The following is an 8,458-nucleotide window of genomic DNA, read 5'->3' as shown; positions in this document are numbered from 1 at the left end:
TAAGCTCCGTTAGTGAAAGAAAACAAAACCACCACATAATATAATGTAATGAACTCATTCTTTATTTATTTTTGTGTTAAACCTACTGTATTCCAAGTTCTCTATGGTTCATACCACTTAATACTAGCCATAGATGCATCAAAATAAGCAAACAACACACGAAAAACAGAATCTGTCAAAAACAGAACAGTCTGTAGCAATCTGTAACTAACGCAAACTTATGGAACTCTAAAAATCCTATAGAAATAGGAAGTCCTGGAAAATTTGTCTATTGCTCAGAAGCAAAAAGAATCAACGCAATAGCACGTTTCTGTGATTTAACAAAACTAATTTCGTGTGTGCAAAGTTTCTGTTTTTCAGCAGAATCAAATTAACTATCACCGTAGGTTACCCTATAGGTTCTACTTGGAACAAACACTAATTAAAACATAAAAACACATCTAAACAGAAGGTAGATGCAAAATTTATTACTAAACAGAAAAAAAAACAAAAAACACAAATAAAATTGAGTTGCCTCCCAACTAGCGCTATCGTTTAACGCCCCTAGCTAGGCATAAAAGCGAAGATAGATCTAAGTAATGCCATCTTTGACACTCAATTCATAAGTAGCCCGCATGATAGATTCATAAGATAATTTAATTTTCTTTCTTGGAAAGTGCTCCATGCCTTTCCTTAATGAAAATTGGATTCTAATATTCCCTTCCTTCATATCAATAATCGCGCCAATCGTTCTAAGGAAAGGTCTACCAAGAATAATAGGGCAAGAAAGATTGCAATCTATATCAAGAATGATAAAATCTACGGGCACCAAATTTCTATTTGCAACAATGAGAACATCATTGATCCCTCCATTGGCTTTTTAATGGTGGAACCCGCAAGGTGCAAATTTAAAGAGCAATCATCAAGATCATGGAAACTTAGAATGTCACATAAAGTTTTCAGAATCGTGGAAACACTAGCACCCAAATCACACAAAGCATAACACTTATGATCTTTAATTTTAATCTTTATAGTAGGTTCCCACTCATCATTAAGTTTTCTAGGTATAGAAACTTCCAAATTAAGTTTTTCATCATAAGATTGCATCAAGGCATCAACGATATGTTTGGTAAAAGCTTTATTTTGACTATAAGCATGAGGAGAATTAACAACGGATTGCAACAAGGAAATACAACCTTCTAAAGAACAATTATGATAATCGAATTCCTTGAAATCCGAGATAGTGGGTTCAATGCTATTTAAAGTCATGACCTCTCCAATCCCACTTTTACCAAATTTAGCATCAAGATCTAAAAACTCCAAATTATTGGGACGCCTTCTAACTAAAGTTGACTCATCTCCAGTCCCATTATTATTAAGATTCATATTGCAAAACAAAGATCTAATAGGAGACACATCAATAACTTTAATATCTTCATCATTATTTTCATCGAAACTAGAAGAACACGCTTTTACAAAGCAATCTTTCTTAGCACGCAATTTAGCGGTTCTTTCCTTGCACTCATCAATGGAAATTCTCATTGCTTTGAGAGACTCATTGATATCATGCTTAGGAGGAGTAGATCTAAGTTTAAGAGAATCAACATCAAGTGAAAGTCTATCAACGTTCCTAGCCAAATCATCAACTTTGAGCAATTTTTCTTCAAGCAAGGCATTAAAATTCTTTTGAGAAATCATAAATTCTTTCACACTATTCTCAAAATCAGAGGGCATCTTATTAAAATTACCATAAGAATTATTGTAGGAATTTTCATAATTATTAGAGGAATTACTAGGGAACGGTCTAGGATTAAAGTTTCCTCTATAAGCATTATTTCCAAAACTATTCCTACCAACAAAATTCACATCCATAGATTCATTACTATTATCAATCAAAGTAGACAAAGGCATATCATTGGGATCAAGAGGAGCACTCTTAGTAGCAAACAATTTCATAAGTTCATCCATCTTTCCACTCAAAACATTGATTTCTTCTATAGCATGCACTTTTTTACTAGTAGATCTTTCGGTGTGCCATTGAGAATAATTAGCCATAATATTATCAAGAAGTTTTGTAGCATCTCCTAACGTGATTTCCATAAACATGCCTCCCACGGCCGAATCTAAAAGATTTCTAGAAGCAAAGTTTAAACCGACATAAATTTTTTGTATGATCATCCATAAATTCAAACCATGAGTAGGGCAATTGCGAATCATCAATTTCATTCTTTCCCAAGATTGGGCAACATGCTCATGATTAAGTTGTTTAAAATTCATAATATCGTTCCTAAGAGTGATAATCTTAGCGGGAGGAAAATACTTAGAGATAAAAGCATCTTTGCACTTGTTCCAAGAATCGATACTATTTTTAGGCAAAGACGAAAACCAAACTTTAGCACGATCTCTAAGACAAAATGGAAATAACTTCAATTTAACAATATCATTATCCGTATCTTTCTTATTTTGCATATCACATAAATCAACAAAGTTGTTTAGATGGGTAGCGGCATCTTCACTAGGAAGGCCGACGAATTGATCTTTCATAACAAGATTCAGCAAAGCAGTACTGATTTCACAAGACTCAACATCATTAAGAGGAGCAATCAGAGTACTAAGGAAATCATTATTATTAGTATTGGAGAAATCACACAATTTGATATTATCTTGCGCCATGGCAGCAAGTAATCTAGCACACAAGCAAACAGGAAAAGGCAAGCGAAAGAGAGAGGAGAAGATTGAGAAAGAGAGGGCGAATAAAACGGCAAGGGTGAAGTGGGGGAGAGGAAAACGAGAGGCAAATGGCAAATAATGTAAATGCGAGGGATATGAGTTTGTGATGGGTACTTGGTATGTCTTGACTTGAGCGAAGACCTCCCCGGCAACTGTGCCAGAAATCCTTCTTGCTACGTCTTGAGCTTGCGTTGGTTTTCCTTGAACGGGAAAGAGTGATGCAGCAATAGTAGCGTAAGTGTTTCCCTCAGTTTTTGAGAACCAAGGTATCAATCCAGTAGGAGGCTCCTTAAAAGTCTCACGCACCTACACAAACAAACAAAGAACTCGCAACCAACGCAATAAAGGGGTTGTCAATCCCTTCACGGCCACTTGCAAAAGTGAGATCTGATGGAGATAGTATGATAAGATAAATATTTTTTTGCTATTTTATAATATAGATAGGAAAAGTAAAGATGCAAATAAAAGTAGATTGAAAGCTTATATGATAAAAGATAAACCCGGGGGCCATAGGTTTCACTAGTGGCTTCTCTCAAGATAGCATAAGTATTACAGTGGGTGAAAAAATTACTGTCGAGCAATTGATAGAAAAGCGAATAATTATGAGATTATCTAGGCATGATCATGTATATAGGCATCACATCCGTGACAAGTAGATCGACTCCAGCATGCATCTAGAGTATTAAGTTCATAAGAACAGAGTAACGCATTAAGAAAGATGACATGATGTAGAGGGATAAACTCATGCAATATGATATAAACTCCATCTTTTTATCCTCGATGGCAACAATACAATACGTGCCTTGCAACCCCTACTGTCACTGGGTAAGGTGATAACCCACAAGTGTAGGGGATCGCAACAGCTTTCGAGGGTAAAGTATTCAACCCAAATTTTCTGATTTGACACAAGGGGAGCCAAAGAATATTCTTGAGTATTAGCAATTGAGTTGTCAATTCAACCACACCTGGATAACTTAGTATCTGCAGCAAAGTATTTAGTAGCAAAGTAGTATGATAATAAAGGTAACGGTAGCAAAAGTAATATTTTTGGGTTTTGTAGTGATTGTAACAATAGAAACGGAAAAGTAAATAAGTGAAGCACAAGATGTGAAAAGCTCGTAGGCAATGGATCAGTGATGGATAATTATGTCGGATGTCATTCCTCATGTAATAGCTATAACATAGGATGATATAGAACTAGCTCCAGTTCATCAATGTAATGTAGGCATGTATTTCGTAAACAGTCATATGTGCTTATGGAAAAGAACTTGCATGACATCTTTTGTCCTACCCTCCCGTGGCAGCGGGGTCCTAGCAGAAGCTAAGGGATATTAAGGCCTCCTTTTAATAGAGAACCGGAACAAAGCATTAACACATAGTGAATACATGAACTCCTCAAACTATGGTCATCACCGAGAAGTATCCCGATTATTGTCACTTCGGGGTTGTCGGATCGTAACACATAATAGGTGACTATAGACTTGCAAGATAGGATCAAGAACACACATATATTCATGAAAACATAATAGGTTCAGATCTGAAATCATGGCACTCGGGCCCTAGTGACAAGCATTAAGCATAGCAAAGTCATAGAAACATCAATCTCAGAACATAGTGGATACTAGGGATCAAACCCTAACAAAACTAACTTGATTACATGGTAAATCTCAAAAACCCATCACCGTCCAGCAAGCCTACGATGGAATTACTCCGGTGAGCATCATGAAATTGGTGATGGAGGATGGTTGATGATGACGACGGTGATGAATCTCCCTCTCCGGAGCCCCGAATGGACTCCAGATCAGCCCTCCCGGGAGAGATTAGGGCTTGGCAGCGGTTCCGTATCGTAAAACGCGATGAAACTTTCTCTCCGATTTTTTTCTCCGCGAGACGGAATATATGGAGTTGGAGTTGAGGTCGGCGGAGCCTCAGGGGGCCCACGAGACAGGGGGGCACGCCCAGGGGGAGGGCGCGCCCCCCACCCTCGTGGACAGGGTGTGGGCCCCCCTGGTCTTAATTCTTTCGCCAGTATTTTTTATATTTTCCAAAAAGTGCCTCCGTGGATTTTCAGGACATTCCGAGAACTTTTGTTTTCTACACATAAAACAACATCATGGCAGCTCTTCTGAAAACAATGTCAGTCCGGGTTAGTTTCATTCAAATCATGCAAGTTAGAGTCCAAAACAAGGGCAAAAGTGTTTGGAAAAGTAGATACGTTGGAGACGTATCATAAGGACACCGCAAGATTGAACCCAAAGCTAAGCACTTCTCCCATGGCAAGAAAGATCAATCTAGTAAGCTAAACCAAACTGATAATTCGAAGAGACTTGCAAAGATAACTCAATCATACATAAAAGAATTCAGAGGAGATTCAAATATTTCTCCTAGATAAACTTGATCATAAACCCACAATTCATCGGATCTCGACAAACACACCACAAAAGAGTTACATTGAAAATATCTCCACAAGAGAGGGGGAGAACATGGTATTGAGATCCAAAAGGAGAGAAGAAGCCATCTAGCTAATAACTATGGACCCGAAGGTCTGTGGTAAACTACTCACAACTCATCGGAGGGGCTATGGTGTTGATGTAGAAGCCCTCCGTGCTCGATTCCCCCTCCGGTGGAGCGCCCGCGAAGGCTCCAAGATGGGATCTCGCGGATACAGAAGGTTACGGTGGTGGAAATTATTTTTCATTGGCTCCCTGGATGTTTTCGGGGTACGTGGGTATATATTGGAGGAAGAAGTAGGTCAGTGGCCGCCCGAGGGGCCCACGAGACAGGGGCGCGCCCTGTAGGGGTGGGCGCGCCCTCCACCCTCGTGGCCGCCTCGGCTGCTTCTTGGCTTGCACTCCAAGTCCTCTAGATCACGTTCGTTCCAAAAATCACGCTCCCGAAGGTTTCATTCCGTTTGGAGTCCGTTTGATATTCTTTTTCTTCGAAATACTGAAATAGGCAAAAAAACAGCAATACGGGTTGGGCCTCCGGTTAGTAGGTTAGTCCCAAAAATGATATAAATGTGTAAAATAAAGCCCATAAACATCCAAAAGGGGTAATATAATAGCATGGAACAATCAAAAATTATAGATACATTGGAGACGTATCACGCACCTACCAGGGGGAGGAGGAGTCTGACTCCCCCTCCCAATTCGTCCTCCTTGAAGGGGTGCCTCCCCTCTTGGGCCCTTGTGGCCCAAGATGACTTCCACCTCTTATCCTTTTAAGGCCCGTTGATATTAAATTAAATATAAAATAGTTCTAAATACTTCTAGATCATTTTATATATAATTTAAAATTGCGAAAACATTTTCCACCTATATATATATATATATATATTTATCGATAATACCCAATATTACCCGATATTTATCGGAACCCTTCCGGTGACCCCAAAACGTTTCTAGATCCTCAAGGAACAATTCGAATATTAATGAAATAATTCCACAATATATTCTCATTAATCCCGTTCTACTAACACTCAGAAGGTCATGATTGCCTTAAGCTTATGACCCCATAGGTTCGATAACTCATAGGCATGAACGAAACTATTCATTCAATGCCGATAGCGGGACCATGGACGTCAATATCGATCCCTCTGAGCACACAAATGATATTCGAGTGAACCTTTGGTTATCATGTGATTTTCCCTTTGCTTCGCAATACTTTACAAAACCCGGGATGCATCGGTATCCTCCCGAGTCATCACTATGCTCACTATACTAAAACCCTCGTTATCGGTTTTGTTATTCTTTCTCCTTATTGTGTCTGGTATCCCCGTCACGAAGTCACCTGTGTCTGGTCAGACGATGATGGATGTCGTCACACCAAGAGGGACCTAAGGATATATCTCTATCATCGAAGGAGCAAATCCAACTCTCGAGCTATCCGCCACTTGTCAAACTTTCTGATGAACCTGTAAGTTGTCATTATGATCACCGTGCTACATGTGACGCTTGAGCAACCCAAAGCCCACTATGATGTAAGAAGTGACCACAATACTCTCATGGTCTAAGGAGCAAAACTACACGTTAACACTCTGTGTTATTACAATTGATTATGGACGATATTAACTCAATTCATAACAAACAAAATTGTGTCGATTCAATATGATCATTCTTCAAATGTCATAATCTCAATGTTGTTTTAGGACTATAGTCACACTTACTGATATCCTAAGATCCGGGAAATGTGATCACCAACAACACTTGAGCTAGTCCTAGAGGCAATACTGGGAACCTTTTATTTTATCGTTTCATTCCACAGGTGCATATGAGTGTTCCACTTAATCACATATTCCAGGATCATAACAGTTATAGCATTAAACATAAACACTTAATTACGAATATGAAAATATAATAATACAATACCATTGCCTCTAGGGCATATTTACAACCTAATGGACTAACAAATAAATCAGGCATCTGATCAATAAGATTCGAATAGGTATTTGAAACTTGTTGTTCTTTCTTTGTAGTCTGGTGGAAGAAAAGGGAGATGGAGTTGTTCTTCAGAATGTTGTCCTCGTCGCACAAGCCTTTGAGGTCGTGACAAATTGGGCACTAGAAAAGTACCAATAGACAGTTTAGTAGAAAGAAACTAGACACCTTGATTTGCACGAGATTAGGAAGAATACATGGTGATTTACCTAAAAAGTTGTGTTTACCGATGCATTAATTACAACGTATGCATGCATGACCACTCAATGACCAAGAACTTCTACATGCATTGGTGAGTTTATTTTGATCCTTGCATGCACTTATTTAATGCACCTTGAATCCAAACATATGATGGTAAATAGTAGAATTGAGACTTATAAGATGGCAAATTGAGATGAGCCTAAATTGAAAAGGAGGGATTATTTGACTAACGATGTTATGTATGCCAGGAAAATGAAAAGTAGGCAAAAAGATGAGATGACATGAATTTGGGAAAAGGCAGGACAGACTAACAGAAAAAATGCTGGGATAAATTTGAGAAAGGACAACAGGTTAAGGATATAAATTCAATAGAAGAAAAAGCAATACAGAATGAAGACGATTGAAAGATTCAAAGGAAAAAATGCGTGACGTGAAGGAGAACAGTAGGCGAAAGAGAACAACACAAAAACATTGGAGTGTAAGAAGTGAAGAAGGAAGAAGAAGGTGAACAGTGACGAAGAACCGCTCGAACAGACTGGATAGATGTAGAAGTACACCTTTTTTATAAAAGGATGATACATCCTCCACCTCTGCATCTGGACGATGCATAAAACCACTTTATTAATTATTCACAAATACCTTACAAAGTAATACACCAGTAAGCCTGAAGCCATTATCTTGGCAACACCTGGTGCTACTCCTATCCACTTGATGAAGGGGTGCCGCTTGTCCGAGCCGAATACCAATCAGACATTGCACCAAAGCCTAATCATCTAAAGCCGGATGCCTCAGCCAAGCCACAATGTCAGGACCGAGTCACACCGATCTGGCGCACTCTGAGAGCCCGTCGCCGCCGTCTTTCACAGATCCATCTCCAGAGCAGGTACTGATGCACCGACCTTGCTAGGCCTGCCATCGACGCCACCACGGCGTCAGACAATGCCACCATCTTGCATGTTTCCATCCACACTTGCCCGCCGCCGAATCTCCGCATCGCCATGCCGTTGGGATCCGCCGTCGGCCATGTGGTAGAGGTCACACAGCTCCTCCTCTTGTCCCCTCTAGCCAACACTTGCTCCAAAATGATGCCCCCCGGAGGGAGAACGACACCG

Source organism: Triticum dicoccoides, chromosome 1B (genome assembly GCF_002162155.2).
Source record: "Triticum dicoccoides isolate Atlit2015 ecotype Zavitan chromosome 1B, WEW_v2.0, whole genome shotgun sequence".
In the NCBI taxonomy this organism is placed as follows: domain Eukaryota; kingdom Viridiplantae; phylum Streptophyta; class Magnoliopsida; order Poales; family Poaceae; genus Triticum; species Triticum dicoccoides.
The sequence above is the reverse complement of the archived record's forward strand: the minus strand, read 5'-3'. Positions refer to the sequence as shown.